Source organism: Protopterus annectens, chromosome 3.part1 (assembly GCF_019279795.1).
Source record: "Protopterus annectens isolate FY-2018-M chromosome 3.part1, PAN1.0, whole genome shotgun sequence".
Lineage (NCBI taxonomy): Eukaryota > Metazoa > Chordata > Ceratodontiformes > Protopteridae > Protopterus > Protopterus annectens.
The window spans coordinates 1,610,632,448-1,610,642,020 of record NC_056732.1 but is presented as its reverse complement, the minus strand read 5'-3'; positions in this window follow the sequence as shown (position 1 = coordinate 1,610,642,020).

Here is a 9,573-nt window from a genome sequence, read left to right as displayed (position 1 = left end):
CTAAGATTGTGTTGTTATGTTTTTTTTTCATTTATATAAATGAAAGATTGCCTATGTCATACTTGAAAATGTAATTTAATTTATTTCAAAAAGTTCTCCAGTATGAATATATGAACAATAGAGGCAAAAACCACAGTTGCTCATGAACGGTTTACATGTAGTTTTTTAAAACTGAAGTGCATTCAATAAAATCTTTAAAATTAAAGCCCCTTTTGCAAATAAAACAAGGTTTTTCTCTTACTTTTTCTTTAATGGGTCATTTTACCTGATGATCGTAACATTAACATATGAAATAAATGGTGTTCCATTTCATGTAAAAGCTAAATTTAATTGTGAGACTTGGGGTATAGTTTATGCTGCTTTGTGATAACAATGGTCAGCTTTTGATATTGGCAAATTCGAGAGTAGATTATGGGATAGAATTTATGAACACCAGTAGGAAATTGGAAAAAAAGGACAACCAATGCTTTACATAGGAATATTTCTGATTATCCCAAACATCATTTCAAATGTATTATTACTGAAACAGTTATACAGTGTATTAGGGGGTGGAGCTTGGGGGTTACATTTAGAAAAATGAGAATTGTATTGGAGCCTTCTCTTTCACACTGTGGGTAGGCCTGGACTTAATGACGTAGTGTCCATTGACTGCCTCTTGAAATTAAGATCAGGAAATAGGTGAACGATCAGATTACTTATCACAACATTGTTATTCATTATGAGCTGGGTTGGATTTGAGGTTCTTAGTGTTTATTACGCAGTTTTTTTTAATTGGATTTGTATATGAAGTTTGATTGGTGTATTTTGGATTGTTTATTTAATTTTTTGTACATGAATGTTTTATATATATATATATATATATATATATATATATATATATATATATATATATTATGTATTTGACATTTATATTTGTTTTTCAATTTTAGTATTGTTGTTTTTATGATTTTCCAGGTTTTAAGCTAACTCCCTTGCATGCCATGTGATCAGTTTTTAGCATTTAAATATGAACTGTTCTGACTGATTTTAAATCTGATGAAGTCTCATTTATTGTTTTAAGAGATGAAAGTGCTTGTTTTTGAATAAACATATTTTTCTCCTAAGGCTGTAATTCCATCTTGTTGTTTTACATTTGAAGTTTGTGTTTTCTTGAGTTGTTCAACTTTATGTTTGCTGGGACCATATGGCCACAGGAGTTAGCTCTAATTCACAGGCATTATTTGCCGATAATGATCCTTCTGATTTGTCCGTGTCTGTTGGGAACGTGACACTTCTAGTTCAACAATTGTCCCAATGGGTAGATGAATTACTATGGTGCAGACTCTCTATAATGAATTCTAATTTATGTTCAATTCCTGATGGACAATCTTCTCCTTTCATTGGAGCACAACAGCAATATAATTCAAACAATACCACCATTGTTGATGCACCTCCCTCTGGGCAGTTTCAAGTGTCTATTTTGAATGCTTGGCCTAAGCGCAGTTTGGATTTCATTACCGCCACTCATGCATCAGTTACTGTGACTCTGAGTGAAAATTTGGAGATGTTTCAATGCAAACTAACTAAGATACGAAAACTACAGTTAGAAAATGCTTACCTCATTGAGTCCATCTCCACTAGAAGAGTACCAAAAGGACTGAGGTCCTGGAAGCTCCCTACTGGTTTGATACCTAATTTTACACTTCACAAATAATTACTTGCCCTGTTTGATAAACAGGGATGTCAATATATGGACCTTTTGTTAAGCATAACAATGTTTTACTCAACAAGTTAATGAATGAGCTTGGCGGTCTTAATAAACTTATTACCAGTGATCTATCTTTTGAATAACATAAAAAGGAACATGTTCACATTTTTCCAGTATTGATCAGTTAATTAACAAGATGAGGCACAATAAGATTAAGAAAATTCAAAGAGACATTGATGCCTATGCTCAAAATAAGGCATATCCGACTCCCCCACCCTCTCAGGAATGGGGGAAGAAATATAACAATATGCCTGTTTGACAACCCATTGGAGATAATAGTAGTAACCAACATGTCCCATCAACAAATATTCAGCTGGGTTAGGTTGTCACTCCATCAATATTATTTTTCCATTCCTCGTCATTCGGAAAGGATAAAAGAACAACAATGGCAACAGAATTGTACCAACCAATGGGATCATTGAATTTCAGAGTCACACCCCAACAGAACCAATGGCCACCTCGTCATGAGAACATACCTCAACAAACAAACCAATCGGCTTGGCAGCAACAAGGGAATCAGGGTGCCAGTCAGAGGCAGAGACAATGAATTCATCAGCCAATAGTGGTAATTTTTCTTATTTTTTAGTTACTAATACATTTGGTGATTTAAATATCTACAATTATAGTTTGTAAACTTTTGACTGTTCTATAGCAAATTTTTTCTCAAAGGGGTTGCCGTTTGTGCCAACACAAAGGGTGAATATTGAGCACACTTTAATGGACCTAAAACTGTATATCAGAAAGTTGAATTTGAACATTTCTTTGGGGTTTACTGACATGTCTGTGTTATCAAACCCATTACAGACTTTTAGTATTTGCAACCCTCCATTTCATCCTTTTTTTGGCTTTCTTTGAGAAAGTTTGTGAATTAGATTTATGGCACTTTTTTGGTTTAAGAACACAATATTGGTTTCTAATTTAACCACAGAAGAATGATATATTTTCTCTTGGGTTCAAATCCTAAACATTAGACGTATGCAGCCAGGGGGCTTCATTGTTATGGACCAACAAGATTATTTGGATACAATCTATGGCTTGCCTTTTAAGGATACATATAAGCCAGTTTCCAAAAATGAATTAAATATTGCATGTCATAAGATATGATTACAACTTAAGGACATGTTATTTAAGAAATATATCTCCTTGGATGAGTATAGATATCTTTCTATTGACCACCCAGTCATTCCAACCATGTTTCAGCCTCCCAAAAATCCATAAGGATTTAACTGATCCACCCATGAGTCCTATTGAGGCCCAGAACTCCATTACTGCCCCTCTTGCCAAGTTTCTGGATGTTAAGTTAAAACATCTTTAAGAAATGAAGAACATCTATGTATTGATTCTTGGAATTTTTGGAAATGCTGCAACAAGTTGACTTGTAACTGTTCTTTTTTGTTTCTTACCATTGATGTAAAAGATATTTACTCTGTGATCCCACATGAGTTAGGTGTCTCATGGTTCACAAACTTTTAATGTAGGAAAGGTATTAACCAAGATTCTATTAATTTGTTTAAATATATGTTGTAAATTGCTTTAAAAAATAATTAATTTTTTTTAAAAACAAATACTTTGTTCAACTGAATGGTGTGGCTATGGGGGCTGCTTGTGGGTACCTATTTTCTAATATTGTTATGTTGGAGTGGGAAGATCAGTTTCTATTTCAAAGTAAGTAGTTTGAAGCTTGTGAAATTTATTTAAGATACCTGGGCAACATATTCATTGTGTGGAAACACAATGAATAGTCTTCCCTGATTTTATTTATCTTAACAATGCTACATCTTTTTTTGAAATTCTCTTACAAAATTGGGGCTAATTGCATTCACTATATTGATGTTTTATTAGAAAAAACATTTTGTTTGTGGTTGTTATTTTTCAAAAATCTATAAGAAACTGACCTATTCTAATAAATGTCTACACTCTAATAGCTCCCACCCCCTTAGCCAAAATAAATTAGTTTTAAAAGGTCAGTTCGTTAGAGTAGCTTGCATGATTATAATTTTTGAAGACTTTCTTACTGAGTGTGAATCCTTAAGTTGTATGTTTTTTTTTTTAAAGAGGATAGCTCCAGGAACACATTCATAATGTCAGGAATGAAGTGGTCCAAAATAGAAAAAATAATTTTTTTCTCCTATTTTAGTTGCCACTACCCCTGAGAGTGTTATTCAGTCTGAACCGATTTCTGATTTAAATATATTAGATGAATCTTCTGCTGTAATGCCTGAACATGAGTGTGCAAGGGCTCAGAATTTCTCCCTAGCTTTTATTTCATCTTTTAATTCTGATAGTATGTTTATTAAGAATACCATTTTGAAAAAAATTGGCCATTTTAGCTGATGATCATAACATTAAAGAAAAAGTAGGAGAAAAACCTTGTTTTATTTGCAAAAGGGGGCTGTAATTTTAAAGTTTTTTATCGAACGCACTTCAGTTTTAAAAACTACTTGTAAACCATTCATGAGCAAATGTGGTTCATATATTCATACAGGCAAACTTTTTTTAAATAAATGGTGTTCTATTTCATATGAAAGGTAAATTTAATTGTGAGACTCATGGTATAGTTTATGCTGCTTTGTGCTAGCAATGTTCGGCTTTTTATATCGGCAAAACCGAGGGTAGATTACAGGATAGAATTTATGAACACCAGCATGAAACTAGAAAAAACAGGACTACCAATAGTTTATACAGACATATTTCTGACTATCCTGAACATCATTTTAAATTTATTATTATTGAAAACATTATAAAGAGTATTAGGGTTGAGCTTGGGGGTTCCATTTATAAAAATGAGAATTATATTACATCCTTCTCTTTATCGGGATGGGTTGGCCCAGACTTAGTGACATAGTGTCCATTGGCTGTCTCTTGAAATTAAGATCAGGAAATAGGTGAAATATTGGATTACTTATCTCAACATTGTTATTCATTATTTATTCATTATGGGCTGGGCTGGATTTGAGGTTCTTAGTGTTTATTGGGCAGTTTTTTTAACTGGATTTGTATATGAAGTTTGATTGGTGTATTTTGAGTTATTTACTTTTTTGTACATGAAAGTTTTCTTATATATGAATTATTTATATTTTATGTATTTGACATTTATATTTGTTTTACAATTTTTAGTATTGTTGTTTTTAAGATTTTCCAGGTTTTAGGTTGATTCTGTAGGATATCATTTGATCACTTTTTAGTATATAAATATGGACTGTTCTGACTGATTTTAAATCTGATGAAGTCTCATTTATTATTTTAAGAGACAAAAGTGCTTGTTTGTGAATAAATGTATTTTTCTCCTAAGGCTTTTGGTTCCAGCTTATTGTTTTAAAAGTCTACTCCAAATGTCCTCACTAGGTCTCACCCAGCCCATCCTTCTGTGGTTCAAAAGCTACCCGTCCAATAGGTATCAATCAGTAAAATGGCACACCACATTCTATCCTTACCTCCCAGTCACCACAGGTGTACTAGAAGGCTCTGTCCTTGGTCCCCACCTCTTTAACATTTTCACAATACCATCTATACATCCACACAACAGGCCACCCTAATACAATATGCAAATGATTACACTCTCATCTGTACATCTGACAACATAGCACACCTCAAAAAAATTAGTCAGAAAGCTTTAACAGCCTCTGAAACATCACTTCATAACTCACAACTCATGCTGAACCCAAGAGACCAAACTGCTACTTTTTTCATCAAATTCCTCTCTCAAGAAAAAACACAATTTTAAGTCCTCTCTCTTGATAATACAACCATTGAAATCACTTCTCATAGCAAATTATTAGGGGTGATAGTGGATGATAGTCATACATTCGACCTGTGTATACAAAATTACATCAGGAAAAAATCATTAAAAACTAAGGATGCTTTACAGAGCCAAAAACTTTCTCACAGATGCAACTAAAACTACACTTCCTACTATTTATCTCTTCTCCACACTTCCTTATGGTGCGCCCATCCTTAATAACTTCCCGGCTTCACAAAAATTAAAACTTGAACAATAGTATAACAAAGTCACTAATTTTGCAGCACAAAACCCTTTCAGAACCCACCACTGTGTGTGTGTTTTCTTTTGGCTTTTCCCGGTTAGGGGTCACCACAGTGGAACTCCAGTCCGCTAATGATTGGCAGTTGATTTTTACGGTGCCGAGGTGCCAGCCCGACGCCCAACCTTCAACGAAGGCACGCCCATTCACGCATGTCGTTCAAACGCCACTCGACCATGGGGAGGACATGCAGACTCCACACAGAAGGCTCTCCAGCCGAGAATCGAATGGGAGAACCTCTTGCTGTGAGGCGACAACGCTATCGCTGCACCACCGCACAGTACTGAAAAGCCTAAATTGATTAGAACTACCTCATCAACTAACATATACACAACTTCTTAACACCTTTAAAATGATCCAGCATCCATCAGCCTGTTCAGCACTAAAATACATTCTATTCAACTATGTTCCCAGGCGGTCACTGCAATCCAGTGACCAAAAACTCCTGTCTGTAAACATATCAATTCTGCTGGGATTTTTATGTACTTGTACAAAGTTGCTAAGGTCTGGAACTCCTTACCTGTATCCATCAGGTCAATACCCTCCCTCTCATCTTCCAAAATTACTCTAACAGACTTCCAGCTAAAATCTGGCTATGTTCTTGCTCAAAACCAGGATAAACTGTGTCTCTAAATGTGAACAAGTACCTTTTCATTCCTTAGACCTCCTTACTCTCCCTTCTTCACTTATTTCATTACTTCTATCAAATTCTCTTCCCTTCTTTTCACTCTAAATATACCATAAGCCTGTTTTTCCCTCCCTTTATATTGCAATTTCTGTTTATATTAGACTAACTTGCCTTTCATTTCTCTACAAACTGTCTAAAATTTCTTTAAATATTAAATAATTGTCATATAACTTGTATCGACTCTTAACCAATGTTTATATATTATATGTAATTTGTTATAAACATTTAAATTGCAGTTGTTTTTGTTTTATTTTTGAAGATTGTAAAATTATTGTTCTTAAAATGTTTTGCAATAATTAGGAGCTTTTCTCCCCAGGCCTCTGCTGAAAATGGGCTTCTACCCAGTCTGACTTTCCATATAATCAAATATCAATAAATAAATAACTAAATAAACTTTGCATTATGTTGCCAAAATGTAGCATCTACTTCATGTATTGCCTACTAGTGTATGCATTTTCTTATAATATATATGCTCTACTTACATTTTTTGCTTATATGATCCATATTGAGGCCAAAAATATTTCTTGAACAAGTTCACATATCCATTTAACAAAGAATGAATAAACTGACTGCTGGCAGCCCATTCTCACCAAGCTATACATGAAGAAGTGTACTGTCAAGTACATTTTATTTTATTTTATTTATTTATTTTTTTTTAAACACTGCTGAACTTTCCATTTGACAGTTCAACACCTTTTGGAAACATGAATAGATTTATAAACATAACACACACACACACACACACACACACACACACACACACACACACACACACACACACACACGTGTGCACATTTGTATATTAGGTTTACAACCTGTCCCTCTTTTCAGTGTAGGGGTGGGAATGTCATATTTAGGGACAGATGAGTTTAAAAGTTTGCAAACTGCCATGCCCCATTCTCTTGGCTCAACCCCCAACAGTGATACCATCATTTGGCTGTGCCTTATTTGTTACACTTTGGACATTCAAAAGGCAATAACCTTATGTTGAATGTGGCTGCCATCCTAGCACTCATGGTGAAACTCGACACTTAATTTTGTTAAACTTTGTGTTTATTAACTTTAAATAAGGAAACACTTAAATTCATGATTTTTTGTTTCCTCCTGTAAGAATACGTAATTGCCTAAGACCGATACATATAGTTTTATTTATGTAAATGGCATCATACCATTAATCAATAATACATATACTGTTTCTCAAGGAAAACCTATCCGAAGGTATGTAATCCAGCCCTAGGGATAGGGGTTACACTCAATAAAAAAATACTGTGGGAGTATCTAATCATCTCAATACATCTGCATTATGTTTATAATGCCCTTCAATTGGGAGACACAGTGGTGCAGTGGATAGCAGTGTCACCTCACAACAAGAGGCTCCATGGTTTAATTCACTGCTGGGGTGTTTTCTGTGTGGAGTCTGCATGTCCTCCCTATGTTTGTGTGGGTTTTCTCCAGGTGCTCCAGTTTCCTCACACATTCCAAAAGCAAGCAGTAAGCAGTGTAGACATTCTACATTGACCATAGGTGTGAGTTTGTGGTATGGAACAATAGCTGTAGCAGGGCTAGCCACCTGGCAGTGTGAACCTTGGCTCTAATTGATTACCAGTGTTGAAGTGGCACACAGACCCCATGTGCAAAAGGGGTAATGGATGGTCCTTTGACTGTAGAGTTTTCTAAAGTAACTCTTGCAGTCACTCAGAAACTGTCTTAGGTTCTTTATTTTTTCCTGAAATTCACAGACAGACATAACAAGTAATTAGAAATAACCTGGTTAGTCTACAGGATCTAGCACACTCATAACCTCCTGCATAAGAAAATTGTAGAAATGTATAAGTATGTTACAAAATAAAAAAATATTAAAACAACATTTGCTAAATTTTACATTTCTGGAGTAAAGTATGTGCACTAAACAACAGACTTTCTGAATGAACGTTAATTGGATTAATCTTTTTATTGCTCCCTCAGATGTACAAAGAGGTACACACAGCCAGTCTTCATTCCATCTATCCTTTTATCCATCCATCCATCCATCCATCCATCCATCCATCCATCCATCCATCCATCCACAGCCACTTTTCCCATTTTCACACATGGAGTCAGGGTGTCACTTCCCAGTCATCTAGAGCCAATGTTCACACTGCTGGGTTGCTAGCCCTGCCATTGACAGCAAGTGTTAATTCATTAACATGGAATTTGTTTAAAAGTATAAAAGTTTCAAAAAACAATTATAGACTAAAATTGTTCTAACTTGCTTGTTTCTGACATTAGCTGTAATAAATTAAGTGGCTGTAATTTACATAACTAAAGTACCATTTTCAGAAAATTCTATATTTCAATAAAATGTAAACTGAACAGAAAAGGACTACTTTTCTATAAACACCAAGAAACAGAAATAAATGTCTTTAAAAATAGATAAAAGTTTGGAGAAAAGCGAAGTCCATTTTCAAGGATAGGTGCTGTAGGGAAATAATAGATCATTCAGCGGTGAGAAGTTCCTCAACATGCAACATCAGGCCTCACAACAGTCTGGGTATTTCATTACTTCTTTATATTTATCTTGTTTTGTTTGTACTTTGTTGACTAGGTTAGCCCTACTGGGCAATGCTTCTTTTAGTGCAATGCTCCTTTTACAGGTGACACAGAAAATAATAATTATATGAAATAAACACCTTCTCGTGTATTCAATAAACTCCATGTAGGCTTCACACAAAGCCTACACAAATACAAGCACAGTTTTGTGACCAGCAACAGTGTTGGCAGCCAGGAAACCATGCAGAGCAGCACGGGCGGACAGCGGATGCATTCAAGTTCGCTTACGAGCAAACCTGCTCAGCGACATTGTGCAGACAGCCACAATGACTACCCGGGTAAAAATACTGCAATACCAGCAGTAATAGCATAGTAAAGTGTACTCACCACAATGTAAACAAAAAAAATGATTTGAAGAGTGAAATAATGGAGGGGGTGGGTTAAACAGGAAGAGCAAATACAAGACAACGTACACTGGGCAGGGAAAGTGTGCTCATTAAAATGGACACAGACATGAATGATAGGAATGAATAAAGAGAAAGAGGGTATGATAAATATGTCAGCGTCCC